Here is a 14,729-nt window from a genome sequence, read left to right as displayed (position 1 = left end):
TTTTAACAAGTAAGGAAACTGAAACACACAATAGTAGTAGGTGGTACTTGAGTATTCTGGCCCCCAAACCTATACTCTTCATTAACAAGGTATGCAGATTATAGGGAAAAAAAAACGTACACCAAAAACTAAACATCTATAAAACTGACTATGTGCTAGGCTCTGTTACATGTATTTCACCTTCAAAGCTTGAAATAAGAAAGTTTGCATTCTAAATTTACTGCTATATTAATCTTTTTGCTAGTCAATACATATTAATAGAAAATGAAAAAAAATCTAGAAATAAAATTTGATTACATTTAATAAAATTATAGCTCTCTTCCTACAAATTTACATTTAGGTATAAACTATTTCTACACTTTATTAATATATGCCACAGGGTTACTTTCAATTAAAAATGACTGTGCCCGGGTGACTTGGTGATGGGAAACCCATGGGGATTACAATTGAGATGAAAAAAAAAAATTGTACAAAATGATGTAAAAAATAAACTATTATACATAAAAAAAAAAACCTGTGCCCTATAGGTAAAATTTGCATTTCTATGTATTTTTTCCCTTTTAATAATACAAAAATTTTAGGTGACACTTATTTTCAATGGAACTCTTTTAATTTTAGCAATTAACTATTTCATTACTTTATAAACTGATTTTCTAATTGAGCATGTTTAGCCCATACTACCCTAGACTCTTTAAATAACTAGAATATATATAAAATAGTTACTATTACTAATACCATTGGTTGCAGAAGTAATTTTGCTATACCAATTACTCAAATGAGATTACAGAGAACTGGATTTCAAACTGTCACACTCTGGTAGACCAAAGAAATGTCTATACTCCTGTTCATTCATTTATTTTATCAGATAAAAGCATGCATACACACACACACACATCCCTTTTATCCAGTAAAGAGTCTAACTATAATCTTTCCAACCCCATTAGCATATTTTACAGTTAGCATTTTACATAGGATAAAGCTTTTTTTATCTGATCAAAACAGGACTGGTAATTAAGTTGATTAAAAAAATAGTGAGCTACTACAAAAATAAACAACCCTATCAAAAAATGAGTAGAAGAGCTAAAAAGAAACTTCTCCAAAGAGGAAATGCAGATGGCCAATAAACATATGAAAAAATGTTCAGCATCACTTGTAATATGGGAGATGAAAACTAAAACCACAATGAGATACCACCTCACCCCAGTGAGGATGGCACATCTTCAAACAACTGGCAACAACAAATGTTGGCGAGGATGTGAAGAAAAAGCTCAACTGCAATGCTGGTGGGAATGCAAACTAGTACAACCACTATGGAAAGCTATTTGGAGGTTTCTCAAACTGGGTCCATGTGACCCAGCAACCCCACTCCAAGGTATCTACCCAAAAGACACAAAAACACTGATTCAAAAAGATACCTGCACCTCCATGTTTATTGCTGCTTTATTTACAATAGGAAAGACATGGAATCAACCCAAATCCCAAGTAGATGATTGGATTAAAAAGATGTGGTGCCTATGCACAATGGAATATTACTCAGCAATCAAAAAAGATCAACATATGCTTTTTGCAGCAACATGGCTGGAGCTGGAAGGGAGCATGCTTAGTGAAGTAAACCAGAAAGAAAAGGAAAAATGCCAGATGGTGTCACTCATAGCAGAAGTACAAAGGACCAGAGGAGAAAATAATAATAATGAACAACTATATACCAGAGACATTTTACGGGGGTGGAGTAGGGAATGGGATCAAAAATAGGGACAGGGAGAGCACTGGACTATGGAGATGGCATACAGGTGAACTGGTAGTGGGAAGCCCATGGGAATTACAATTGAAATGAAAACGGCACAAAGTAATGTAAAAATAGACTATTATTTAAAAAAAAAATAGAGAACTATAGTGGAGAATTGAAAAAAATCCATTTACCTTATCATTTTAGTATAAAATACACAATGTTATTACTCTTTTGCCATTAGTCAAAGGATGGCTCTATTAACTGAAGTTTAGAGTATTCTCATGAATAAAATATGTCACGTTATACTACTCATTTTATACTATTCAAATGCTATAAGATTTCCAGTTTACTTTTTCAAATGTAACGTCAAGCACACTGGCAGTCCAAATTAAATGCAGCATTCACACAAAATCTCTTCCAATCATCTGCCTTTATCTTATCCACATAGAATTCAGGCAGGAATTTTAAGAGATTTTTATGAAGTATTTCCTTTATGTTGTATTTCCACAGTATTCACTTTAGATTACTGTACACTTTTAAAAAGACCTCTTTTTGAATTTATATTTCATCAGCTTACATATTACTAAAATGAATTAGTTGATTATAATATCATATGTGACATGCACAAATAGATTTCAAAATACGTAAGACCTATTCTTGGTAAATAAATATAAGAAAACAGCTCTGCTAATTTGGTCCTCCTGGGAGGTAGGCCACTGGTCCTGAAACTATCGGCACCAACCAATTTTTTATTCATAAAGAATAAAAAGTCTTCGTAAATGGTAGAGTCAGTTACATGGAAGTCAGGTATAGTTTTATAGTTTTAGCCTTACTCTATGTACTCACTATTCTAGAAAAAAACACATTTTTCTATGATGTTAATAGTAACACAGTCGCTTTATTTTTAGTTAAGCTGATAAATGTATTATCTTTATATAACAGTAAGAGCCATTTACTGAGTATCTACTGAGTTTCAGACACTACTCTTAAACACATAATTGTATTTAATCTTTACAGTCATCTGAAAGGTAGTTATTATCCGTGGTTAAGGAGGAATTTCAGAGAAGTGATTTTTCTCAGTGTTACTGCTGATTTCTTTCTTCTTCTTTGGTGACAGTAGTACTGTGCAACTGCAACCAGTCCTGCACTTTAAAAAAATCCCACAAACCTATGAATTGGGACAAAATCATAAATCATTACTTTCATAATAAATATAAGAATAAAATTAAATTTTAAACAAATATTTTTTATAAATAATTAAGATATAGTATGGAAAAAGCAAACATTTCAGAGCAAGGAGTTCTAATCCTGGCAGTGCCAGAATTCCAGCTCTACTGCAGGTTATGAAGCCCACACTGACTGAGAAGAGGCCTGCACAGAGACCTTTTCTTGTTCTGTAGTTATTTAGGTGCCACTGAAATATCTGAGGCAGAGTGAGATTAAGACCTTTAAGCCAGGCCATAAACCAGCCTTGACATTACTTGCTGTGACCTGTGGAAGAATTATTACAGCTCTCAAGTATCTTCTCTATAAAATGCACTTACTGTCTAGCTTACAAAACTGTAGTGATGATCACAACTACAGAGGATACACACTAAAAAGCAGTCATTATCATTTCACAGAATGTGTTCATTACTTGAATAAGAACTAAAGTTACCTTACAATGGACATAAAATCATAATGTAAGGAAATACCAACTTTAATACAGGAGATGACAAAATAGCATGTCATAGATACAACTATTCTTATTCATTCATTTCTACGCTAACTATTGCTTCTTGCATAAATGGTTCTCCCTAATATTGACAGTACTAAGAGCTAAGTTTCATCAGAAAATGATCAAACACTGTAACAAAGATCTGCTTAATTTATTCCCACTTATTGTTGCTATGTTCACAAAAAAGTGAGGACACAAAACACCTGAAATTAAAATTTAGAAAACCCTAAGGAAAGAGTATGTCTCAAGCAGTTCTGCAAAGACACTTGTTAAATGCAGAAATAATAATTCTATCTATCATTTTATATATACATGAATCAATTATAAAGCGAAGTTAAATAAGGCTGCACTATTTCCTGGCTTCAAAACATATACCTTCTAACTCAGAACAATGGTGTATTCTTTTAAAAGTGATGCAATCTTTCCATCTTAGATACCTTTTATTTTCTATTTTCCACTGCTTGCCTATGAAGAATTATGATGTCTACCTAACCCTATAGTCTTTGTCTCTGGACTAAACCAATTGATTTATCTGACCCATACACATGCCAATTATTCCTTATACAGCCAGACTTGTGGTTCTTGTACAGAAATATGCTATCAAATCCTGATGCAGAGCTACAGGAGGTAAATAGAAGAATTTGGAAGGAAGCCTCTGAATCCAAGTGTTTACATTTAGGCATGATCTGACAAGTAAGCAATGGAGGAAAGAGATATTTAAGGAAAAACTTAACATAATGAAATTAGCAATCAAGGAAGAATAAGCAGGAAGAAGTATACAAGGCAGATAAGCATAAACAAAGTAAAATACTGTACAATCAAATTCAAAATAAGTTTTGTTTTACATCCAACAGATTAAATGGCATTTTTTTTTTCATTTCTGTTTGGAAAGAAGGTCTTGAAGTTTATCATAGCAGTTCAGATTTACTGATTATTATGTGCCAAGTACTATATAAATATTTATATTAATTATAAATTTATTATTATACTATAAATAGTACTTCTACTATAAGCTCTGATTTTACAAATGAGGAACTCAGGTACTAGCTCAAATAACTTACCTAAAGCCATACAGCTACATGGTTAAGAAAAACTGAGGCTTGAAATCAGTCTAAGTCTGTAACACTAATATCATCAAGTCTTTTTTTTTTTTGCCTAGATGATCTGGAGTGTATGCCAGAAGTGGGTAGCGGTTCTGGGGTAGGAGGGAGGAACAAGAGGATTCAGAGAGGAAGAGTGGGGAGCAGAACAGGCAAACTGACTGAAATACCCTGCTGGTCTGCTCCCTGGTGGGGGATTGAACTCATAGTGGTGATATGGCTGAGACTTAATCTATAGGCTACCACGGAGGCCCTGTATTTCTCCTTCTCTCTCTCACATACACACAAACACACACACACATGTACACAGACCATTTTTCCCCAGAGAGAAAAATGTCACTTTCTACCTACTCTAAGTCATTTTAAAATTGGAGAATAAACATAGGGGAAGCATTTACAATTAATATTTTACTTATGAGGTGTGTGATGTCAGACTGGTCTAATGCTACAAAACTAGACAGAAAACAACTCTCAGTAGCAGGTAACATCACAAAAAAGTTAGGCATAAGCAATATGCTAATCTAAAATAATTTTTCTAGATTCATTTTTCAAGTTAGCTCATAACAATCAATACTATTAAGAATGAAGAGCTATGGCTCAGCAGAACAAGCAAAAACACTAGCATATCCTAATTCTAAATGAAATTTTCAGAAAGCTTTCTTAAAAATGTCCCCATAAATAAGATGATCAACCAAATTATTTTAGAGATAATCTATGTGGAACAGACCTCACAATGTTAAAGATATTAAAATAATACCTTCAAAGATGTATATATCTTTAACACTGTGAGGTCTGTTCCACATAATAATATATATTTAAGTAATATCTTCAAATAGCTCAATCAAATACTGTATTTGAAGACTAAAAGAGAAAAACTCCACAATCATATCAATGGAAACAGAAAAGATCCTTCACAAAATTCAACACCCTTTCATGATAAAACAAAGAAAAGGGAACACCCTCAACCCAATAGGGGCATAAAAGAAACACTCCCACAAACATCATTCTTAATGCTGCAACTGAAAGGCCTCTTGCTATGCTCAGGGAAAAAAGGATGTCCATTTTCATCATGTTCATATGTCACTATACTGGAAAGCTCAGACAATAAAGTAAACAAAAGTATCTAAGTATCAGATTATAGACGAAAAAATGAAACCATCTGTTGTCACAGATAATCTGATCTTGTATACGAAGAATTCTAAGGAATCCACTAAAGAACTATAGAATAGACAAATCCAGTGATTTGCACAATATAAAGTATAAGATTCAACTATACATCCATCAACAGGCAATAAACCATAACGTAAATCAAAAAAAACATTTATAGTAACATCACAAAAAGTAAAATACTTTGGAATAAATTTATCTTAAAAAATATAAGGTTTGCCAAAAATAATGAACAACCATATACCAGAGACATTTTGCAGGGGTGGAGTGGGGAATGGGATCAAAAACGGGGGGGGGGAGGGAGATGGGGAGGGAAGTACATGGGATTATGGTGATGGCACACGGGTGACTTGGTGATGGGAAACCCGCGGGGATTACAATTGAGATGGGAAAAAAAATGTACAAAATGATGTAAAAATAAACTGTTATAAAATTTTTAAAAAAGACATAAAAAATGTAAGGTTTGCACAACAATAATTACAAAACATTGTTGAAACACAATTTACATTAAATGGAAAGATATGTCTTTCATAAAATAGAAGACCTAATAGTGTGAGGATAGCAATATTCATCAAATGATCTATACAATTGCCTCAATTCAATATTAGAATTCCAGATATTTGCAGATAAAATGACAAGCTGATTCAAAATTTCATATGGAAATGTAAAGGGGTCAAGAATCATCAAGATAGCTTTGCAAAAGAACAAAGATGGAGGGCTCATACTTCCCATTTTCAAAACTTACTAGAAAGTTACTGTTGTCAAGACAGTGTGGTATTAACATAAAGTCAGACATACAGATCAATGGAATGAATGTGAGTACAAGAGTATCAAAATCCAGTGAAGAAAGACTTTTCAACTAACGGTGGTAAGACAAGTGAATACCCACAGGAAAAAGAATGTAGTTAGATTCCATCTCATTCTATATACAAATTTTAGCTCAAAATGGAACAAAAATATAAATCAAAGAGCTAAAGCTATAAATTTCTTGGAAGAAATTTAAGAACAAATCTCTGTCTCAGAGGAGGCCATGGTTTATTACATGTGACACACCAAAATTTCAAGCCACAAAGAAAACTATATAAATTGGACTTTATCAAAATTAAAACCAAATGAAATGACGATCTACAAAATAGAAGAAAATATTTGTGCATCACACATCTGATGAAGATTTAATATTCATACTGCATAGAGAACTTTTATAACTCTACAGCAACAAAAATCCAATTTAGACCTGGAAAAAGATGAAAAGACATTTCTCAAAAGAAGATATGCAAAGAGTTCACAAAAAACAAAAAAAAAGGAAAAGGATGCTCATTGTTATGAGTCATTGGGGAAATATAAGTCAAAAACTATGTGATAGCACTTCACACCTTCTGGTTATAGTAAAAAACAGACAACAACAAGGGTTGGCATGGATGTGAAGAAATGCTGAATTATCATTGTTAGGACATAAAATGGTACAACCACTTTAGGAAAAAATGGATTGGCAAAGTTGCTATGTCTCAGCAATTCCACTCCTAGGAATTTAAATAAGAAAAATAAAAACATAAACACACACAAAACTTCTACACAAATGTAGAAGAAGCTTTATTCATAATACTCAAAAGAAGAAATCCAAAGCCCATCAACTGATCACTGAATAAATTCAGCAATATATTCATACAGTGGAATAATCATCTTAAAAATAAATGAACTAGTAATAAATAACACACTACAAGTAAACTTTGAAAATATGCTAAGTAAAAAAAGCCAATGATAAAAGACTGTACTTTAGATGATTTCATTTATATAACATGTATAAACTAGACAAATCCATATAACAGAAAGTGGCTAACTAGTTGAGAAGGCCTGGGTAGAGAGAACCAAGGGAGAAGAAAGCTACAGAGTATGATCTCTCCTGTCGGGTCCCGGGTCTCTGCTCCCCTCAGCAGTACATTTCAGCGAATCTCTTTGTTCTGTTTCCTACTGTCTCTGATAAATTCTCTCACTCCCTACACCTCTGGTCCGCACCCCAGTTCATATATGCATAAATATACAAAAAATCTTTCCTAAGCAGTGTATGATTGTAATTATTTAGCAATCCAAATTTTTAAAAATGCTAAAAAGAAAAACTAAGACAGTATTTTTTCAAGTAAACCCCTTATCTACATTTGCTCTACATACAATTTAAAAATTATTTCATTCAAGATTTAAACACAAGAAGAATTTGACAGATAAACAACAAAGAAAATATAGTGCTCTCCTAACCAAACAGTAATTTTTGACTTCTTAAAGAAATACTATGGCTTTAGGAATTCATGTAAATAAAATTTTTAGGGAAAAATCTTTCCCTTTATAAATTATGACTGTGTATTTCCATCTAATAACTTAAGCATGTTAATCCCTAAAACAGCTGATGAAATTATGAATTTACATAATCCCCTCTCTACTCATTTATAAACCCTTACTGAACAAATTTAGCTTCTTCTAATGTGTTTTAAAGTATAGAACCAAACATACAACAGAAAGCTGTTATTTACTTTCTTCTAGCACTATAATCAACTGACTTACAAAACATCAGCCAGTAAAATAGGATCAGCAGCCACGCTCCAGGTGCCCTCACAGGAATACCTTGTTCTCACTCTACCTTACATTCTGCAAAATTAAACACGTGCCTAATCTATCTCCTTTCTCCACAACCACAGGTTTCTTGGCAACTCTATCTTCTTTCCTCATTTAACACATTTGGGCGGCAAGAATAAAGGGGAAATTAGAGTCCTGTAAATGGAACATTCCATTTCTCAGGATTCCCGTTTTGTAGCTCCTGAGAAGTAAAGATAGCAAGTGACAGTATGGTGTTCCTTAACTATGTTTGCTTAACCCAATTTTTCTTAATTGAGAACTTCAATTGGCAGTGGGAATATAAAGCACAGTCCCTATCCTTCCTTGAAGGTTTTAAAGTCCAGCAAAGAAACATTAGAGCCAAATGGCAGTTCAGTCCAAGGCTATGCCCAGTGTTCATTTTATAGGTAAGAACTGATCTTGTAAAGAAAAAGTTGTTTCTCCCTTCAGGTGTAGCCTGAGTCCCCCACCCCCACAGCATCTGTGATCCATCTCCCCAATCCCTTGTGTTCTTCACTCCAATTATGACCCTGCTCCCTTCCCCGTAGCCACACAGAAAATATTAAATTTATGGAGGATAACATGTTATTTAGCATAATTAAGGTAATAACTTTACAACATATATGTGTATCAAAACACCACATTGCAAAAGTATATACACTTTCATTTGCTAATCATAACACCATAAAGCTGACACAAGAGAAAAAAAAATGTTCTAGACATTTCCGCAAATACCAGTCCACTTGTAAGGTGTAATAGTCATCTTAGAATTCCAGGTTAATGCCTTTCCTTTATTTTCCTCCTTGCTTAGGAAACAGTTCTACTAATATTTGGGTTTTGTATATAATTCCTTGTATTCTCAGAAGGTTCCACCTGTGATTAAGATTATCTTTGAAAACTTTCCATATAAGCTACCTAGGCTTTTAAGGAAATTATGTAACAGACACAAAGCACTCTTTCTCTTTGCCCCAAGTACCTGGAACAGTGTTGGCGCATATCAATAAATAGTTATAAATGAGTGAAAAAATGAGTTCTAAAGCTTAAGAGAAGTGCTTATGTAGATATATACTGTTAGGCTTAAAATCAGCTCACATTTTAGGAATACAGCAAAAAGCATAGTAGCAAAGTGAAAAGTACTGCTTCTATTTGAACACACTGCACTAGATAGTCTCTTAAAAGTTTCATGAATGTCCACTACCAGCCTATTCACTTACTCTTCCAATCATTTGTTAGATGAGTATTATAATCATAGCAATAGTTCCTCTTATTGTTTATTCTTCCTTCTGGGATTTGTACTGTCAGCAAAGTACAATAGTATTAAAAAGTTCAGAAAAAAGAAGGCCATGGGACATCAGCCAGTAATTAAGTTCCAAAAGTATCACTCCCAATCAAGTTTGCACTGCTGTCACTACCACTGTGTATCATCTACATATTTTGACAACCATTATTCTGATGAAGAATGTGTATCATCGAGACTGATATAGTTATACATTAAGACTTTCAAAGATTACATATCTTCCAGAGAATCTGTTCTTCAACTCCTGTCAATGAATGCAAAAGCCAAGAAAGTACTGGCATTATTCCAACTTCTCCAAAAGCGACAGCCTCAATTCTCCAACTTAGCAATGGAAGGCGAGTATATATAAAATGGAAAGCAATTGGAGAACTTCAATATTGTATGCAGTTTCGGAAAATACATTTACAGTCTGCAAAGTTTACAGATAAGAATAGGGAAGACTCTATTTTTCATGAACATAAAAATAACTAGTAAATTTTTCTATAGTAATGTACACTTAATTATATGATTTTCTGAGGAAGTATTTCCTTGAGCAGATATTTTACTAACAAACCAAAAAAGACTTTAAGAGTCAACTGCCCTCATACCACAGCAATAAAAGTAAACCCAAGGGTATAATTTTAATGCATCAGAAACCTTGAAGATGTCCACTCCTCTGATAATTTCTGCTACCATTTCTTTTAGTACATTCTTATACCTTCAGTAAGTCATAATTTACAACTCTTCAAGTATCCTATAGCCTTCAAAATTAGCTGCTTGAAATGGTTTATTATTCTGTGTGAATAAAGGCTCAGTGTTTATTTTTTTTAAACAGCATCAATCTTGAAGAGATTTACCATAATGTAATTATCTTTCAGTAACAAAGTTAAAATCGAAACACCACCATAATATGGTCAACTATTCTTAAAATATAACATTTTAAATGAATGTAAAAATGAAACATTCTTAACATGTAAAGAGAATAAGCTTTAGCATAGGCCAACTCTCATTTATTTCCTGTGAACATATAAAAGAAATCACTTGGTTTCTGAAAGCTGTTTCATTTATTTTTCCACATGTTTATGAGGAATAAATGTGAGTCAACATTCACTCATCCTACTCAAGATAATATAATCTACTAGATTAGATCTCTCAAGTAGTAAATTACCAGGAAAAAATAGAAAATATGCAAAAGGATCTGTGAAAGCTCAGACAACCTATGTCTGCTGAAGCCTTCTCATGTGTATCCTTAACCTTAGTCCTTATCAAAGTGAGATTACCTGCATGTTTACAATTATACACTTAAAATTCATTAGACTACATCATCTTTTTTTATTCCTGGTTCTCAGGTTATACACAGCTGAGAAAACAATACAATACAAAGCTGGAACACCAGTTTCTTTCCTTATCACAAGCATTTTGTCTACTAGTCTCACAGTCCTGCTTCTGAAAGTTATGGTAGATCACAGCATCAGCCTGTTTCCTCATGGATAGACTGCAAACCTCAAGATGCTACAATTTCTTTACAAAGGCATCTTCTTTACTGTATCAAACATGTTTCTTATCTACCATCTGCCTCACTAAAAATACTGCTATCCAACTTGTTAAATAAACATTTATCCAGTATCTCTCTCAGTTCTGGTCTACACTGTAAGCATCCATAGAATTTAAAAACAAAAAAGTACAGGCGTCAGGTCCCATACCAGAGTCACTGAGTCTGAACTGCAAGAGAGGAAAGCCAAGTGCATGTTTGGGCACTGTTTATATGTTTTTGTTTTTTATTCATATCCGCATAGATTGCACTATATAGCCATGGTGTAAAAAAAAAAAAAAAAAACCTGGAAAACATCGCATATGTAGTGTAATTAAAGCATTATCTTCCATAAAGTATATGATTCTTAAATAATTTCTGACTTTTCTTCAAAACGAATAATAACCATGGGTCTCCTTAATTTCTCATCATAGATCTTACTTCCCAAAGTTTTAATACCTTGCTACTTATCTATGAACTGGTTCTCTAATCTTGATAAGAATATACTCAAAATAAGGATTTAATAAGTACTTACTAAAGTTGAATAAGAACATTTAATTTTGTGACCTATAAATATATCTGCATTTCAAAGCCATTATCAAACATTTACATTTTTATAGTAGAGTAACTCTATTAGTATTTTCATGTCCTTGACAAACATCAATTTTAAAACCTCTTTCTGATGATAATACTTTCTTTAAGATTGTAAAACTAATACAGACTTCAGTTTCTGGTATAGCAACAGAGAAATCTGAAAGTCACCTTTCTATTCTAACAAGGAAAAAAATTGATCAAACTCAAACAACTCTTCTTAGAGCTTTGAGAAATGAGTTGACAGAAGATAAACTACTACCACCAAATTTGTAAAGACCAACAAGTGAATACAGAGAACTACAAGTTATAAAACAAACCAACCAGGAGAAACCTCAGCAAGAATCATAGCAGAGGGGGGAAAAAAAAAACCTAAACTAAAATTAATGAATGTTGAAGGATTAAAGCAACCATATCTGACTATTCGATACTCTAAGGTGGTGGATCATTTTCCTTTAGGGCAGCTCCTAAAGGGGGAAAAAAAAACCTAGATGACCTTGTGTGTGGTGATGACTTTTTAATGTAGCACCAAAGGTAGAATCCAGGAATGAACTATAATTCATTAAAATTAAAAATGTGGCCCTACCTGGTGTCTCAGGGGGTTAAACCACAGCACTGAGAAGCTAAAGCCACTTCCGCATAAGTTCGATCCCTGCCTGCCCCGGAGGCGATCCACATGGCGCTGCAGACCTCTCCTGACCAGGCCGCTGCTCCCCTCAGAAGTGTACTTCGTCGATCTGCCTGTTCTGCTCCCCACTCTGTCCCTGGTAAATCCTCTCACCCTCGGCATCTCTGGCCTGTACCCCAATTCTGTACGAATAAATCTTAAAAAAAAAAAATTAAAAAGGTTTGCTCTCAAAACATATTCCTCAAGAGAATGAGAAGACAAATCACAGATTTAGAGAAAATAAAAGCAAAAAGACTTACCTGAAAACATATTATTCAAATTATACAAAAAACAAGATAAAAGAAAATAAAAACATATAAATGTAGGCCAAAGACACGTCACAGAAGAAGGTGTACAGATGGAAATAAGTGCATAAAAAAAAACCTTCCATATCAAAGGACAATAAAGAGATGCCACTATAAATCTATTAAAATTGCCCAAATTTAGAACTGACATCATATATACTTAAGGATAATGTGGAGCAACAGGAACTTTTATTCACTACTGATGGAAATGCAAAATGGTATGACTACTTTTGAAGATCCTTTGACAGTTTCTTAGTAAACTAAATATGTTCTTAACAGAAGAATCGAGTAACTGTACCTTTTATATTTACTGAAATGAAACAAAAACTTACTTCTACACAAAACATATACATAGGTATTTTAAACTACTTTTGATCATAATAGCCAAAACTGGAGGCAATCAAGATTAGGTGAATGGATAAACTGTGGTATATACAAATAAGGGAATATTATTTTGTGCTAAAAACATGAAATGAACTATCAGCCATAAAAAAAGACTAAGAGGAAATTTTAATACATATTTACCAAGTAAAAGAAGCCACTCTAAAAGGGTTACAAACTATATGACTCCAACTACATAATATTGTGGAAAACATAAAATTGTGGATACAGGAAAAATGTCAATGGTTGCCAGGAGTTAGGGGGAAGGGAGGAATGAACAGATAGAACATCAAGAATCTTTAGGATAATGAAATAATACTGTATATCACAATGGTGGTTAAAACCCATAGTGTCTACAACGCCAAGAGTAAAACCTACTGTAAACTATAAAGTGTCAATGTAGATTCACCAATTATAACAAGTACCACCTGCTATACCTCTCGTGAGGAATAATGATATTGGGGATAGCTAAGCTGAGTGGGAAGGGATACACGAGATACCTCTCTAACTTCTGTTCAATTTTGGTAGGAACACAAAGCTGCTTTAAAAACTAAAATCTGGTCCTCCCTGGTGGCACAGCGGGTTAAAGCACTGCACTAAGAAGCTTAAGCCACTTCTGCATGAGTTCGACCCCCACCTGCCCCAGAGGTGACCACATGGCGTGGCAGACCTCTCCTGGCCTGCCCGCTGCTCCCCTCAGCAGTGTACTTCATCGATCTGCCTGTTGTGCTCCCTGCTCTGTCCCTGGTGAATCCTCTCACCCTCTGCATCTCTGGCCTGTACCCCAGCTCTGTATGAATAAATTAAATATATATCTATTAAAAAAACTAAAATCAATTTAAAAATTAATACATTAATAAATGAAGCTAGTCACAGATGTATGACTACATAAGTATATATACTTAATTTTACTGATGAGTTAAAATTCTAACAGTCTATTAGACCATTTTAGCAAATCTGTAACATGTACTATTCAGAAATAAAAAAAATATTAAAATGCCAAATTAACTATGATCGTTACATAGGTCAATATTTACAACCAGCTTAACATGACTGTGTGTTATAATAAATGTCTATCAATATTTCAAAAGCTGCCAGTCAACTGCTTTCTTTTAATATGAATGAAACAAACACCAAAACAAAAATGTAATTGCAGTATCTAGACTAATACATAATTATAGTTTTAAATGGGTTGAGACAGACTTCTAGCAGCCTCTTTCACTATTATTCTGAACAAGAACTTTTTATTATTCATAAACAAATTTAAATGGTTGAAAACATTCATTCTTATTAGCATGTTTTTAGTGTTAGTTTTATCTCTTAAGAGGTCAAAATGAATTATATTTATTACCACAGGCATTTTTTTTACAGTGGCTTTTGACACATAAATATGCTTTTAAGTGAAATATCTGTTCAATCTACTATGAAATAACTTTATCATTAAGAGTGGTCTAGGTTAAACAAACAAGAAAAAAACCTACATTTTTGCCTATCAATTAAAAACAACTTTTTACTCAGCATCCATTCTCAGACATTTAATGGCTAAGTTCTTTACTTGAGGAAAGTGAATTTTAAGAGAAACATATAAAATATTAAGAAAAGACAGCACAAAGACAAAAACAAATGGAAAAATCTGTTTCGACACTTCTTTTTCTTTTAGA

At 33.4% G+C, this 14,729-nt stretch overlaps 1 protein-coding gene across 2 annotated transcripts in view; it reads right to left on the bottom strand.

Annotated features, from left to right (window-relative positions):
• STXBP5 (syntaxin binding protein 5 (tomosyn)) overlaps positions 1 to 14,729 on the bottom strand; it is a 130,718-nt gene that overhangs the window by 103,685 nt on the left and 12,304 nt on the right. The window lies entirely within an intron of this gene.

Source organism: Condylura cristata, unplaced genomic scaffold, assembly GCF_000260355.1.
Source record: "Condylura cristata isolate star-nosed mole 26May11 unplaced genomic scaffold, ConCri1.0 scaffold00001, whole genome shotgun sequence".
Classification (NCBI taxonomy): domain Eukaryota; kingdom Metazoa; phylum Chordata; class Mammalia; order Eulipotyphla; family Talpidae; genus Condylura; species Condylura cristata.
The sequence above is the reverse complement of the archived record's forward strand: the minus strand, read 5'-3'. Positions and strand labels throughout refer to the sequence as shown.